Consider the following 13,788-nt stretch of genomic DNA (forward strand, 5'->3'; position numbering starts at 1 on the left):
CCTCAGAAAGATGAAATCTTCCTGAAAAGTGTTGTGTTCTTCCCAGTGTTCTTAAACAGAACATCTAGAATATTGAAACTGACCCAATACTCCCATAGACTAATCTTGTTGATAAACATAGAAACTGGCCCTTCTACTGTTAAAGCCTGAAACTTTATTTGTTTTATCTGAGGTTCTTCTTCCTTCAGAGCCTTTCAAAAAAAGCATCAAGGAACTAAAACGCACCAGAGCATGGAACTAGATGCCTCATTGCCTCTCCTTAGTTCTTGTTTTCTTACACATTGTTACATCTCTTCCCTGCTACATAAACCCCTAGTTTTAGTTGGTCAGGGAGATGGATTTGAGACTGAGCTCCCAACTCCCCAGTGGAGCACCTGATTAAAGCATTCTTCCTGGGCAATACTTGTTGTCTCAGTGATTTGCTTTCTGTGTGGTGAGCAGCAGGACCTGGCCCAAACCGCTGGTGTTTTGGTAACAATGTAACTTAACCTTCTCTTAATAATTTAAAGTTATCACTGTGAAACTCAGTGATTATACCATGCAGAAATATCTTCATGGATTATTCAGATCTGGGGACACTCAGTAGTCCCAGGATGCTATGCTTCTTGAGGTTTTTAAAGTTGCCTTATCTTGCCCCTGTCTACCTGATCATTAGCTATTCCATTTCACCATTGTCTCTGTGCCTACCATCACCATATCAAACACACACACACACACACACACACACCACTCGTGTCACACATAATCTCTTCTAATCCTCCACTGTTCTGTGGTCTAGAAAACAAGAAGGTAATTTGATTAGAATTATATGCAGAATAGTAATAAATAGGATCTGAGTTAGGAAGTCCTTAAGGAAGTTGCCTCTCTTTTTAAAATATTTTAACTTAATAAATTAATTTATAGATTAATAAATTAACTTAATAAATTGTTTTAAATTTAATAATTTAGTTTTTGTGGGTACACAGTAGGTGTATATATTTATGGAGTACCTGAGATGTCTTGATACAGGAATGCAATGTGAGATAAGCACATCAAGATCACAATAATAAATGTCAATGCAAATTCTTTATCACCATTTTGACTGCTCATAAATCATCACTGTTTCTGTTACAGGCTCTTTCCAAAAGGTCAGCAAATACATGACTCCCATCTGAGAAAAAAAAGTTAGCAATTCAAATTCTGAGAATACAGTCTCCCATAAAAAAATTAAAACCCACTCACTGAGCCAAATAAAAAGCATGCTCACTGACCTCCAATTCTTGGCCATCACTGCCAGCTACAAAACAAATAATTAGAAACAAACAGCCACAGATGCTATACTCTCGAGTTGATGAGGAAACACCAAGAGCCTATTGCATCAAGTACTGTCATATCAGTCATTCACATAAGCAGTAAGCCACTTTCCAGTCCCTGGATATCTATGGCCAAGCTAGCCCAGTCAAGAACCTCTTCTCACTCTGTACTTGAAGGCCACAAAAGCAGCTCACTCAGAAGGGCTGGGCTGCCTTGCTCCTCTTAATCTGATCTGGCTCACTGGCCACCCTAGCCTAGGTTTTTAATCACTTCTCACTTGAGCTACTACGATGACTCTCCCAAGTGACCTCTCTCTCTCCCTGAGCCATCTGGCCGCTTTTTAACCCTTCCTCACATTGCATTGCTTCCAGGTAAAAACAGACTTCAGTCTGTCTCCCTTTTATCTAAATAAAAAGAGACTACTTTCCTCAACCTCCATCATGTGGCTATATTCAGCCTCATCACAGCCTCAGACTATGGCCAACCACGTTTCTCTCTGCTTTCCCATGACACCATAATCACTGCCGCCTCCTGCCTTTTTTCATGCTCTGTGGCTTCTGGAAACACCATCTTTTCCTTTGCGTCTTTCCAAACTCCACCCATCTTTCATATCGCCACTCAAGAAGCTGCTCCCAGACACCCTATCTATCCTTTAAAGCTTACCCCTTTCATTTAACTCCTTACAGCTCCCAACGTTTTAAGTACTCCTTTCATTTTCTACTGTCTTGGGCATAGGCCCTGGACCTGGAATAGAGCAGGAGTCCCACCCAAAACTTCTTTAGCATCTCCCACTCAATATCTATCCCTCTAAATCCTAACATGTTCAATGAACACAACTGCCCTTGTACATGAAGACCCTAAGAACAGCAAAGTTTATATCTGGAGAAACTGCAGACCTCTCCCAGAATGACACATTGCCCTTCAAATCTCCTGGAGAAAGAGCATGTGAGCCAAGTTCCCAGATATCCAGTTAAGAAAGGCAAGTCAGCCTCCTCCCCTCCCCCAACCCACCGCTCTTGCCAGACAGCATTTAAAATGCACTTCAGCGTGTTCCTCTTTATTTGGAAAGGAAGCAAGTCTTGACATTCTGTTTCTCCCATTTCATTAAGGTTGGAGGTCATCCCGGGAAGGGGAAGGGAAGTTTCCAAAGAGAACTTGTGAGAGAGTGGAGGTGGGGCGGGGGACTCTGTGGTCCCTTCTCATTAGCCCACTTCACCCTTTGAAGAGAACAAGCCCAGCTTTCACAGTGATTTATTTGCAGTTTGGCCTCTGCCAGGACTAGGCTCTCCCTGGCTGAGGCAATATCCAGAAGGATTGCGTGATAGCTCAAAGACAGACAAGGTGTCCAGAAAGAGGAGGTGGCATTAAGACAGTCGGAAGTTAAAGGAGTGGAGAAGGGAGGAGGGAGAAGGTAGGGTGTGTGTGTTAAATTGAAACCCAGAAAAAGCTAAATCCGCACATTTCTCTCTCTCTCTCTCTCTCTCTCTCTCTCTCTGTCTCTCTATCACACACACACACACACACACACACACACACACACACACACACGCATAGAAACACATTCTTTGCTTTCCCTCTCCATCTCTAACTCCCCAAGGCATTTCTATAAATAAACAATAGGACCTTGAGCCTGCAACAGGCCCATTATTAAATCCTTACAGTGTTCTGGCTGTAAGTGTATGAACACTTCCTCACTTCATGGTTTGCAAAGCCTTTTCCCACAATGTAATCTCCACCTGACTCCTACATCTCACACTTGAAAAGTCCTGTAAGCTTCTCATCAGTCACATATGTAGAATCGGGCACCCCATACCCACTCTCAAAGTTCTTAGCCTTAAAACTGTAAGTTTCAGGTTGACTTCTCCAAAAATCTCTTAGGGTTTGGGCCATATTACCTATTTTCAAAGTTATCAAATAACAATTGTACATATTTACGAAGTACAATGTGATATTTTGATAAATGTATACATTGTGGAATGATCAAATCAAGCTAATTTAACATGCTCATCAACTCATAAACTTACCATTTCTTTGTGATGAGAACATTTATAATATATCTTTTAGCAATTTTGAAATATGCAATACATTATTATTAACTATAGCCACCATACTGTGCAATAGATCCCCAGAACTTACTCTTCCTGTCTAAAAATAAAACTGTACACTTTGACCAACATTTCCCCATTCCCTATCTGCCCACCCCTCCATTAAACCTCTTATAACCACCATTCTACTCTCCACTTCTACGAGTTAGACGTTTTTAGATTTCACATTCTAAGTGAGATCATGTAGGATCTGTCTTTTTGTGGCTGGCTTATTTCACTTAGCATGATGTCCTCCAGGTTAATTCATGTTGTCATCACAAATGAAGGAATTTCCTTCTATGTTAGGGCTGAATAATAATCTGTTGTGTATATAGAGTATATTTTTTATCCATTAATCTATGGGCACTTAGGTTATTTCCACATCTTGGGTATTGTGAATAATGCTGCAATGAACATGGGCATGCAGATATCTCTTCAACATATTGATTTCAATTCATTTGGATGTACACCCAGAAGTAGAATTGCTGGATTGTACAGTAGTTCTATTTTTAGTTTTTTGAGGAATCGTCATACCATTTTCCAAAATGGCTGTATTATGTATAATTTACAGTCAATAGTGAACAAGGTTCCCTTTTCTCTAGAGGTCTTTACATGCATACTATCACTTAAATTTCGCAAGAATCCTTAGGGTGGATATGATCAAGGCATGCTAGAGGAGGAAAGTGAATCTCTAATGTTATGTTTCTTGACAGAAGTGTAGAGTGTGGGGTGCAGTGTCTTGAACCCAGGTCTGAATAACTATAGTGCACGCGTTCTTCACCCTTGCCCTGGGCTCCTCTTCCTAAGAGTCCTTTATCATCTAAGATTCCAGAGCATCTATTGAGAGGTTTAGTCAGACAACTGGAATGCCAGGATTCATGACCAATTAAACTTCCCCATGCCTATAGTGGCGTTTTTTGGCTTTCACTTCAACATTTATTTTGCCAGACTCTATACAAGGGAAAGTGGGTAGAGCCGTAAATAAGACACACATGTCCTGCTCTCATAGAGCTTAAAGTCTGATTAGAAGAGAGTTCATAAATGCGCACACAATTAAATGCATGGACCAATTCATCAAGAAGCTTCAGATCCACAGAGAATAAACACAATGTAGTTCTTATTTTTTCCACTGCCCTTGACCGTGCTATGTCAAATCATCTCTTCCCCTTTAAAAAAAATCTGTTTCCATTACTTTCTGTCACTTTTAGCTATTCAGTTTAGTCCAGACCAGTTTAAACTCCCGTCTGAGATCTGATCCCAAGCCCTCTGCCCTCCCAGAGTAGCCAAGACTTGCTGCCACTGGGGTTTGGTGTAGATCCAGGAAGGGTCTGCTCTGTCTCTGTTCTCTCCTTTCTACCTGCCTCGTCAGGAGGATGTGGTTCCCTTCATGGTGGGGGTGGGAAGGGGAAAGGGTGTTTGAGCTCTTCCTCCCCGGGCCCCAGCCCTTACCACTTGTAGCCCACCTCATAGACCCTTGTTGCTGGAGACCCTCATCCAGAGGGTGGCTGTCTTCGAGGGGTAGCAATGGGGCACACAGCAAGTCAGCCCAGGCCCAGTACCTTTCTCGGCATTCTTTTTGTCCCATGGGAAATTCAACCATCCTGCTGTGCCAAGCTGTGGGAAGGAGCCTGTGCCACTCCATATTTCAGCCTCTCCCTCTCTCTCCAATGTTTCTCTTCTCTCAGGACGGGGCTGACAGCAGGACTGCAGCCCAGGCAAATGTCTAGCCAATAAACATGACGCTAGTGATCCCCTTAGCACCCCCAACTCTCTCTTGGCTTGGAGAAGTGAAAACCCCTGTTCTTTCCCCTGCCCCTGGGAATATGCTCACAAGGAACTCTGTACCTCCCCGCGACTAAGGACTCTGAGCCCCTTATTCCAGCCCAGACTTCTCCTTACAGACCCAGGAGAAGGGCAGGGTTGGTGGTATTAGGGCCAGCTCTGCCACTACCTTGTTGAAGGGTGGTTAAGAGCTCGTTAGAAATTCCAGCATGCTTAGCAGTTTTTGGGTCACCTTTGGGCATTGGCAGCCATTCCAACACAACAGGAAAAAATCTCACTCACACCATTACACACAATTCTAAAATTGTAAGACGTGTGAGGAAAGAAAAGAACAGAGTGCTGTGAGAGGAAATGTCATGCTCTGGGATCACACTGGGTCTCAAATCCCAGCTCTGCCCCTTATTCATTGTGTGATCTTGGGCAGGTTACTGGGCCTTTCTGTGCCTCAGCTTCTTTATTTGTAAACTGGTGATGATAACAGTACATATCTCATAGGATGAAATAAAATGTAAATAAAACTCTTACACAGTGCCTAGCGCATTAATAAATGCTCAGTAAACATAAGTTCCCTGAGGGATCCAGGCACCGAACAACCAACACTTGATGAAATAATGAATGAGGTAGTCAGATCCCATCTCTACAAAAATTTAAACATTAGCCAGATATGGTGACACATGCCTATAGTTCCAGCTATCTGGGAGGCTGAGGCAGGAAGATCACTTGAGCCCCAGAGGTTGAGGCTGCAGTGAGCTGTGATCATGCCACTGTACTCCACTGGGCAACAGAGCAAGACTCTACCTCAAAAAACAAAACAAAACAGAATTACATGTAGATTTCCAATCCATATTAGAAAGGCTAACAAGGACCATATTATGTGAGGTTTGAGAAAAGAGAGGGCAGGAATATACTTTATTCACTCCCATAGATTCAGTGCCTAGCACATAGTAGAAGCTCAGTCAGTGTGTGTCTGTGTGTGTGTGTGTGTGTGTGTGTGTGCGCTGAACTGAAAATATGTACAAAATCCCTCCCATGGAACCCAGGGGATATTGGTAAAATTAAACCATGTGAAATCTGAGTAGTGTTAATGTTTTGTTCATGTTTCATGGATTTTGCATATATTTTATGTCATTTATATTAAATTCATAAATAAAATTTTAAAAAATAATGAATGAGGGAGAATGGTTGGGAATATCTATTTGAGATGGGGTAGTCGGTGAAGACCACTCTGAGAAAGTGACACTTAGGCTTTGACATAGACGAGAAGGCAGAAGTCAGCCGAAGAGCAAAGGGATCATATTCCCCCAGGATCAGATAACAGAATAGACCTAGAAAATTCGCCTTTGACATTTTAATACCATGTATAAATACAGGGTTATAAGATATTAATTCCCTCTGGACCAAAGATTGTCATAACTCCCAGGAGCCAAAGTCCTCCAGATACCTCTGTCTCTATCGCAGCAGCTCTAACTGTGCAGTTAATTGCCACAAAGGCGATTGATTTGGGGGAGTTGTTTCCATTTTTTAAAGTTGTTAGTCAGGACTTTGGTAGCAATGAGGTCAAGATCCTGGCTAAATGGTAAGCCTGATTTCACATGATCTAAATGGTCAGAGCCAGAGAGTGTCAACTACCACAAGGAAGAGAGCATATAATAAAACCAGAGTAGACATATGAACAAGCAGTTTATAGACTGGGCTTTACCCAAAGATTAATTTTGAAGGTCGTATCATCCAACAGAGTGCATAACTGGACACTTGAGTCTGTGCATGTCTCTGGTTACAGCTGGTTTTAGTTATTTGAATCTGGTCAGCATTATAAATGGCTGGGATAAAATATCTGCCGGAGGAGTTGGTATAAGCATGTGACTCACCAGCCCCTCTGACTCATGGGACCCATAGTTGTCCTGAGCTGTTAATCCATTGACAGAGCATGAGTGAGACACAGTGGCTGTGAGAAGCTATACTGACAAATAGCCAGGAACACCCACTGCCCATTGTTATGACTGTATCCTTTTGTGATACAGAGCATCAATATCTTATGTGGCCTGATCATTGTTTTCAAGCACACTGAACCTAGATGGTAATACAATGGAACTGTTGACACTGTTCCCAAGACACCAGGATGTCTCCACCCTAGTTTGATGGCGTTTGTGTAGATAAATAAGGGCTGGGATACTGTGCTAGAAGTCAGAAGGGCAGTGTGGTGTAGATGCCTATGTCATAGGTGGTTACTTGGTGTCAATTAGAATGTCAAAGGAGGTTGGTCTCCATGTTAAATAGGATTGACCTTTCTGTTACCCAGAATCCCAGGTGTAAGCACTAAGAATTTAAACAAGTAGCTGATCATTCACAGAAACACCTAAGGATTTAGCTTTTATTTTAGTGTTTGCAGCAGCAGTGAGAGCGCAATGGAATGTTTGACTCAACTTGATGCAATCTGGCATCTCCAAATCGTAAAGAAGGTTAGAAATAACACATAAAAATGGTCTATTGTCATGAATTCAGACCACATCCTAAAGGCTTCCAGAACAATGCTTTCAAATCCCAGATGTTCCAAAACAATTTATTATTCTTAAAGATAAAGATAGGGAAGCTGTCACCCTCACCCACCCCCAAAAAAATAGGGAAAAGAAAATAAAAGTCCTGCATAGGATGCAAATGAAAACATCTCTACTGTGCTTGTAGGCACTAATAAAACCTGTTTACAATTTTTATTATAAAATATTATTTACATATAAAATAATGTATAATATACATAAAATAAATGTTTGTTTAAGAAGGAAATTACTGCAATAATTTGGATCCTCCTTGATAACCCTCCCCAGAAGTAATCACCAGGCCAAATTCTACTTTTTATTTCCTTGCTTTATCATTTTCATACATATGAAATTTATATTCATTGAACATATATATATTCAGTTTTGTGTGGTTTGAACTCTATATAAATGAATCATACTGTACATATTTTCTGCAACCTGCCTTTTTTCTCAATTTTATGTTTGTGAAATTCATTCACGTTGGTAGGAGTAGCTGCCATTCATCTTCACTTATGTTTTGCATTCCATTGAAATGATAGAATTTATTTATACAATCTACCTTTAGTGGATATTTGTGTTAATTTCCGTTTTTGCTTTTATAAATAAACTGTTATAAACATACTTATATAGCTCTTAATATAGATGTGCATGAGTTTCTCTGTAGGATATATACATAGAAGTAGAATTGCTCTACATCTTTAACTTTACAGTGCCAGAGTGTTTCCCAAGTGGTGGCACCAGTTCATACTCTCACCAGCAGGGTATGAGACCCATTGTTCACAAACTCACCAACACTTGCTTTTTACAAATGTTTAAATTTTTGTCATTCAGTTAGGTGTGAAATAATATCTCATTGTAGTTTTAATTTGCATTTCCCTGGTTATTAATGAGGTTGACAATCTTTTCATATGTTTATTGGCCATTTGTGTTTTCTCTTCTGTGAAATGTGTATTCAAGTCCTTTTGCTTGGTTTCTATAGGTTTTATTATTAAGTATTGGACTTCTTTATATATTCTGGATACTACTCCTTTGTCAATTATAGCTGCTCCCAGTTTGTAGCTAATCTTTTCGCTTTCTTTATGTTGTCTTTTGGTTTTTAAAAAAAAACAACAAAATTTTAAATTTTAATGTGGTTAAATTAATCATTTCCCTTTGGTTTGTGTTTTTTCTTTCATTTTAGAAAGCCTTTCCAACTCCAAGATCCTAAAAGACTTTTTTTCTTCAAAAGGTTTTTAATAGCGTTCCCTTTCATCTTTAATTATTTAATCCCTTGGAACTGATTCTTGTGCAAAACATGTGGTGAAAGCATGATTTCATGTTTTTCCATGAGGATAACCATTTGCTCCAGAGCCATGTATTCTGAAGTTCATTCTCTTTCCATTCAGCATCATCTCCAGCTCTGTCATAAGCCAGGTCTTTAGATATGGATAGGCTTCTTTCTAACTCTGTATTTTGTTTCACTGGAAATTTGTCCATCCCCTAAGCTAACTGATACACCCCACTGGATTAGTTACATGATTTCATTAAAATCTTGGTATTTGTCCATCATTCTCAGCAAACTGACACAAGAACAGAAAATCAAACCCCACATGTTCTCACTTATAGGCGGGTGTTGAACAATGAGAACACATGGACACAGGAAGGGGAGGCCCATACACTGGGGTCTATAGGGGGGAAATAGGGGAGGGACAGCAGGGGGTGGGGAGTTGGGGAGAGATAACATGGGGAGAAATGCCAGATATAGGTGATGGGGAGGAAGGCAGCACATCACACTGCCATGTGTGTACCTATGCAACAATCTTGCATCTTCTTCACATGTACCCCAAAACCTAAAATGCAAAAAAAAAAATCTTGGAATTTGTTACAGTAAGTCCCCCATTATGTTCTTTTCCTTCAGGAGGCTTTTGACTCTTCTTGACTACTTTCTGCTTCTACATGAATTTTAGAAGCAATTTGTTAAGTTCTTAAAAAATTGGTACAACAAACCCATTGGTATCTCGGTTGGTTTTTTCTTTTTTTTTTTTTTTTTTGAGATGGAGTCTCCCTCTGTAGCCCAGGCTGGAATGCAGTGGTGCAATCTTGGCTCACTGCAGCCTCTACCTCCCAGGTCCTGGTTCAAGCAATTCTCCTACCTCAGCCTCCTAAGTAGCTGGGATTACATGCATGAGCCACCATGTCCAACTAAATTTTTTTATTTTTTAGTAGAGATGGGGTTTCACCATGTTGGCCAGTCTGGTCTTGAACTCCTGACCTCGTGATCCACCCACCTCAGCCTCCCAAAGTGCTGGGATTACAGGTGTGAGCCACCACGCCAGGCCTGGTATCTTGGTTTTAATTGGCATTGCATGAAGTAGTAGATAAATATCATCATGATATTGTCTTCCTAACCATAAATATGGAATAGTTTTTCATTTGTAGAGCTCTTTAAATACCTTTCTACACACTTTTATGATTTTTTTCTTAAAGATCTTATGAAATTTTGTTAGATTTATTCCAAAGAAATTATAATTATTGCTGCTATAGTAAAATAGCCTATATCTGATGTCTATAATGTATATATATAAAAGAATAATTTTGCAATAGCAGCAATAATATAAATATATAAACAGAATATATAGTATATTACATATATACATAGAATGTATGCATACACAGAAATACACCATATATATTCTGTTTATTGCCTATATAGAGATATTCCATTTGCTTCTGGGTGTTGATCTTTGTATTAGTCATCTACTGCTAAGCCATATATCATCCTAGACTTTGTAGCTGAAAAACACAAATATTTATCATTTCATAGTTTGTTTAGTCAAAAATTCAAGAGCAGCTTAGCTGGGAGTTTTTGGATCCAGGTCTCATATAAAGTTGTAATCAAGATGTCAGGCAGGGTACAGTCATCTGAAAGCTTGACTTGGGCTGGGGTCCATTCCCCAGTTCACTCATACAGTGATTGTCAAGAGGCCTCAGTTCCTCATTATGAAGGGCTCCCCGATAGAGCTGCTCCTTATAATGCAGCTGCTTCACCAAGCACAAGTGAATCTAAGTGAGAGAGAGAGAGAACAACTAAGATGAAAACCATAGTGTCTTTCATAATCTAACGTGGTAGTGATATACCAACCATCTGATGTGTTCTATTGGTCACACAGAACAATGCTGGTGCAATATGGGAGGAGACCACACAAAAAGGATGTGAATTTCAGAAGGTGGGGATCACTGGGGGCCATATTGTGGCTAACTACCATAAGTTTATATCCAATGACATTGCTAAATTCTCAGATCTATTCTAATAATTTAGTATTAGATTCTTTTGGGTTTTCTGCAACAGGCAACTATATTGTCTGTAAATTATGCCAATATTACTACTCTCCTTCCAATTCCACTTTTCTTTCTTGCTTTACTTCACTGGCTCTTATATTTGACATAATATTTTAAAGAGGTAATAATAGAAGACCTTATCTTAAAAAGAGTTTCAACATTTACCATTGTGATGTTTGTAGCAGGTTTTAATTGTTTTTCCTTTTGGTAGATATTCTTTTTTCAAACTAAGAAAGTTTCCCCTTATTTGTTGCTTGAATTTTTTTTTTTTTTGTTAATAGTGGGAAATTTTATAAACATTTTTGGTATTTATTAAGTTGACTGTATGTTTTTATTCCTTTATTTATGTGGCAAATTAACATAATTGAAGTTCTAATGTTGAACCAATCTTACATTCTTGGAATAAGCCCAACTTGATCATAATATATTTTCAAATACATTATTGGATTTATTTTAATAATTTATAGTGTATAATTTTTTCATATCTATGTATGTGTGAGATTGGCTTATAGTTTAAATTTCCTTTACTGTTCTTGTAGGATTTCAGCATCAAGGTTATGCTAACTCATAAATTGAGGAATGTTCCCCCCATTTTTATATACTCTGAAATATTTTATATAAGATCAAAGATATTTGACCTTTTAATGTTTGATATAACACATCTATAAAAACATCTGGACCAGTTATTTTATTTGTGGGTGTATTTTAAACTACTAATCTTATATGTTTATAGGAGTAATCAAGTTTTCTATTTCTTACTGAGATCATTTTGATACAGTATACTTTTTGAGAAATGTTTCCATTTTATCTAAGTTTTCAGATATATTAAAGTTAATCACAATACCCTATTATTAATTTTTTCATTTCTGCATTACCTATAATTATGACATTTTTTAAAAATTCCCGTTTTAGTGTTTTCACTTTTATCTTCATTCATTTTCTCAAAGATTTGTCTTTTTTACTGCTTTCTGTGTGACCTCGTATTTCATGAAAATTCCTTGAGGCTTAGGCTGAGGCACACTTTTACAGAGTGCATGCGTGCTTGCTTTTACTGAGCACCTGGGTACTGCAACCAAGGACCATTTTATGTATGTATGTATGTATGTATTTATTTATTTATTTAGTGGGACAGAGTCTCAATCTGGGTCCCAGACTGGAGTGCAGTGGCACAATCTCAGGTAACTGCAACCTCCACCTCCCCGGTTCAAGATATTCTACTGCCTCCTGAGAAGCTGGGATTACAGACGTGTACCATGCCAGGCTAATTTTTGTAATTTTTGGTAGAAATGGGGTTTCACCATATTGATCAAGTGATCTGCCTGCCTCAGCTTCCCAAAGTGCTGAGATTACAGGTGTAAGCCAGAGCACCTGGCCACCAATAACCATTTTTTAACAAATTCTTGGCTTGAATTCAGGTTGTAAATCCATAAGAGAACCAGATGGTGTTTATGAATGTTAGGAAGAGTTGATTGGGGCTTTTCTTCCATCTATTAGGTTGGTGCAAAAGTAATTGCAGTTCAAACTGTGAATTTTAAATCATTATAACTAGGCTTAAACATATCTTTATTAATCAAAATAGGAACCATTACAGTCAACACATTTTTGTCATGAGAAATGTTTGTTTATTACTGTAGCATACAAATCAATAGCTCAGGATTCAACAAACTCTTGGAAAGCATTTTCTGCATCCTGCTGGTTGTGGAAGCATTTTCCCTGCAAAAAGTTGTCAACACGCCTGAATAGGTGAAAACAGTCGGTTGGCGAAAAGTCAGGTAAATATGGCCGATGAGGCAAAACATCATAGCCCAATTCATTCAACATTTGAAGCATTGTGCATTCAACAGTGAAGCATTCACTGTGCAACGTGTGGTACGGCATCGTCATGGAGAAGAATTGGGCCCTTTCTGCTGCCCAATGCGGGCTGCAGTCATTGCAATGTTCAGTGCATCTCATGGATCAGCAGATGTAATGGTTCCGCCAGGATTCAGAGAGCTGTAGTGGATCGCACTGGCAGCAGACCACCAAACAGTGACCATGACCTTTTTATGGTACAAGTTTGGCTTTGGGAAGTGCTTTGGAGCTTCTCAGTCCAACCATTGAGCTGATCACTGCTGGTTGTTGTATAAAATCTACTTTTTGAGGCATGTCATAATCCGATCAAGAAATGGTTCATTGTCATTGTGTACAGTAAGAGAAGACAACACTTCAAAATGACTATTTTTTAAATTTTCACTCAGCTCATGAGGCACCCTCTTACCAAGCTTTTTCACCTTTCAATTTGCTTCCAATGCCAAATGACTGTAGAGTGGTCGACATTGAGTTCTTAGATAACTTCTCATGCAGTTGGAGGAGGATCAGCCTCGATGATTGCTCTCAGTTAGTCACTGTCAACTTCTGATGGCCACTATGCTCCTCATCTTTAAGGCTCTTATCTCCTTTGCAAAAGTTCTGGAACCATCACTGCCCTGTACATTCGTTGGCAGTCTCTGGGCCAAATGCATTGTTGAAGCTGCGAGTTGTGTCCACTGCTTTACAACCCATTTTGAACTCGAATAAGAAAATCACTCAAATTTGCTTTTTGTCTAACATCATTTCCATAGTCTAAAATAAACATAAAATAAACAGCAAGTAACAAGTCGTAAGCAAAATAAATATATAAATAAAGTGAGAAATGGCCATTAAAATGATGTATAACGTAACCACATTTATTTAAGAATGTATTCCAATATCAAAAGGCAAATCCCAACAATGCAAAAACCACAGTTATTTTTGCACTC

The 13,788-nt window shown here is 39.1% G+C and overlaps 1 long non-coding RNA gene across 1 annotated transcript in view; it reads right to left on the minus strand.

The window, feature by feature from the left end:
• Positions 1–1,527, minus strand: part of LOC144578707 (uncharacterized) — a 58,576-nt gene extending 57,049 nt beyond the window's left edge. The window contains exons 1-2 of the long non-coding RNA XR_013525002.1: positions 1,251–1,527; positions 990–1,150 (exon numbers count right to left, since the gene is read on the minus strand). This is a non-coding gene — a long non-coding RNA (uncharacterized LOC144578707). The remainder of the gene's footprint in view (positions 1–989; positions 1,151–1,250) is intronic.
• Between the last annotated feature and the right edge of the window lie 12,261 nt (positions 1,528–13,788).

This window comes from Callithrix jacchus, chromosome 12, assembly GCF_049354715.1.
Source record: "Callithrix jacchus isolate 240 chromosome 12, calJac240_pri, whole genome shotgun sequence".
NCBI classification, from domain to species: Eukaryota; Metazoa; Chordata; class Mammalia; order Primates; family Cebidae; genus Callithrix; species Callithrix jacchus.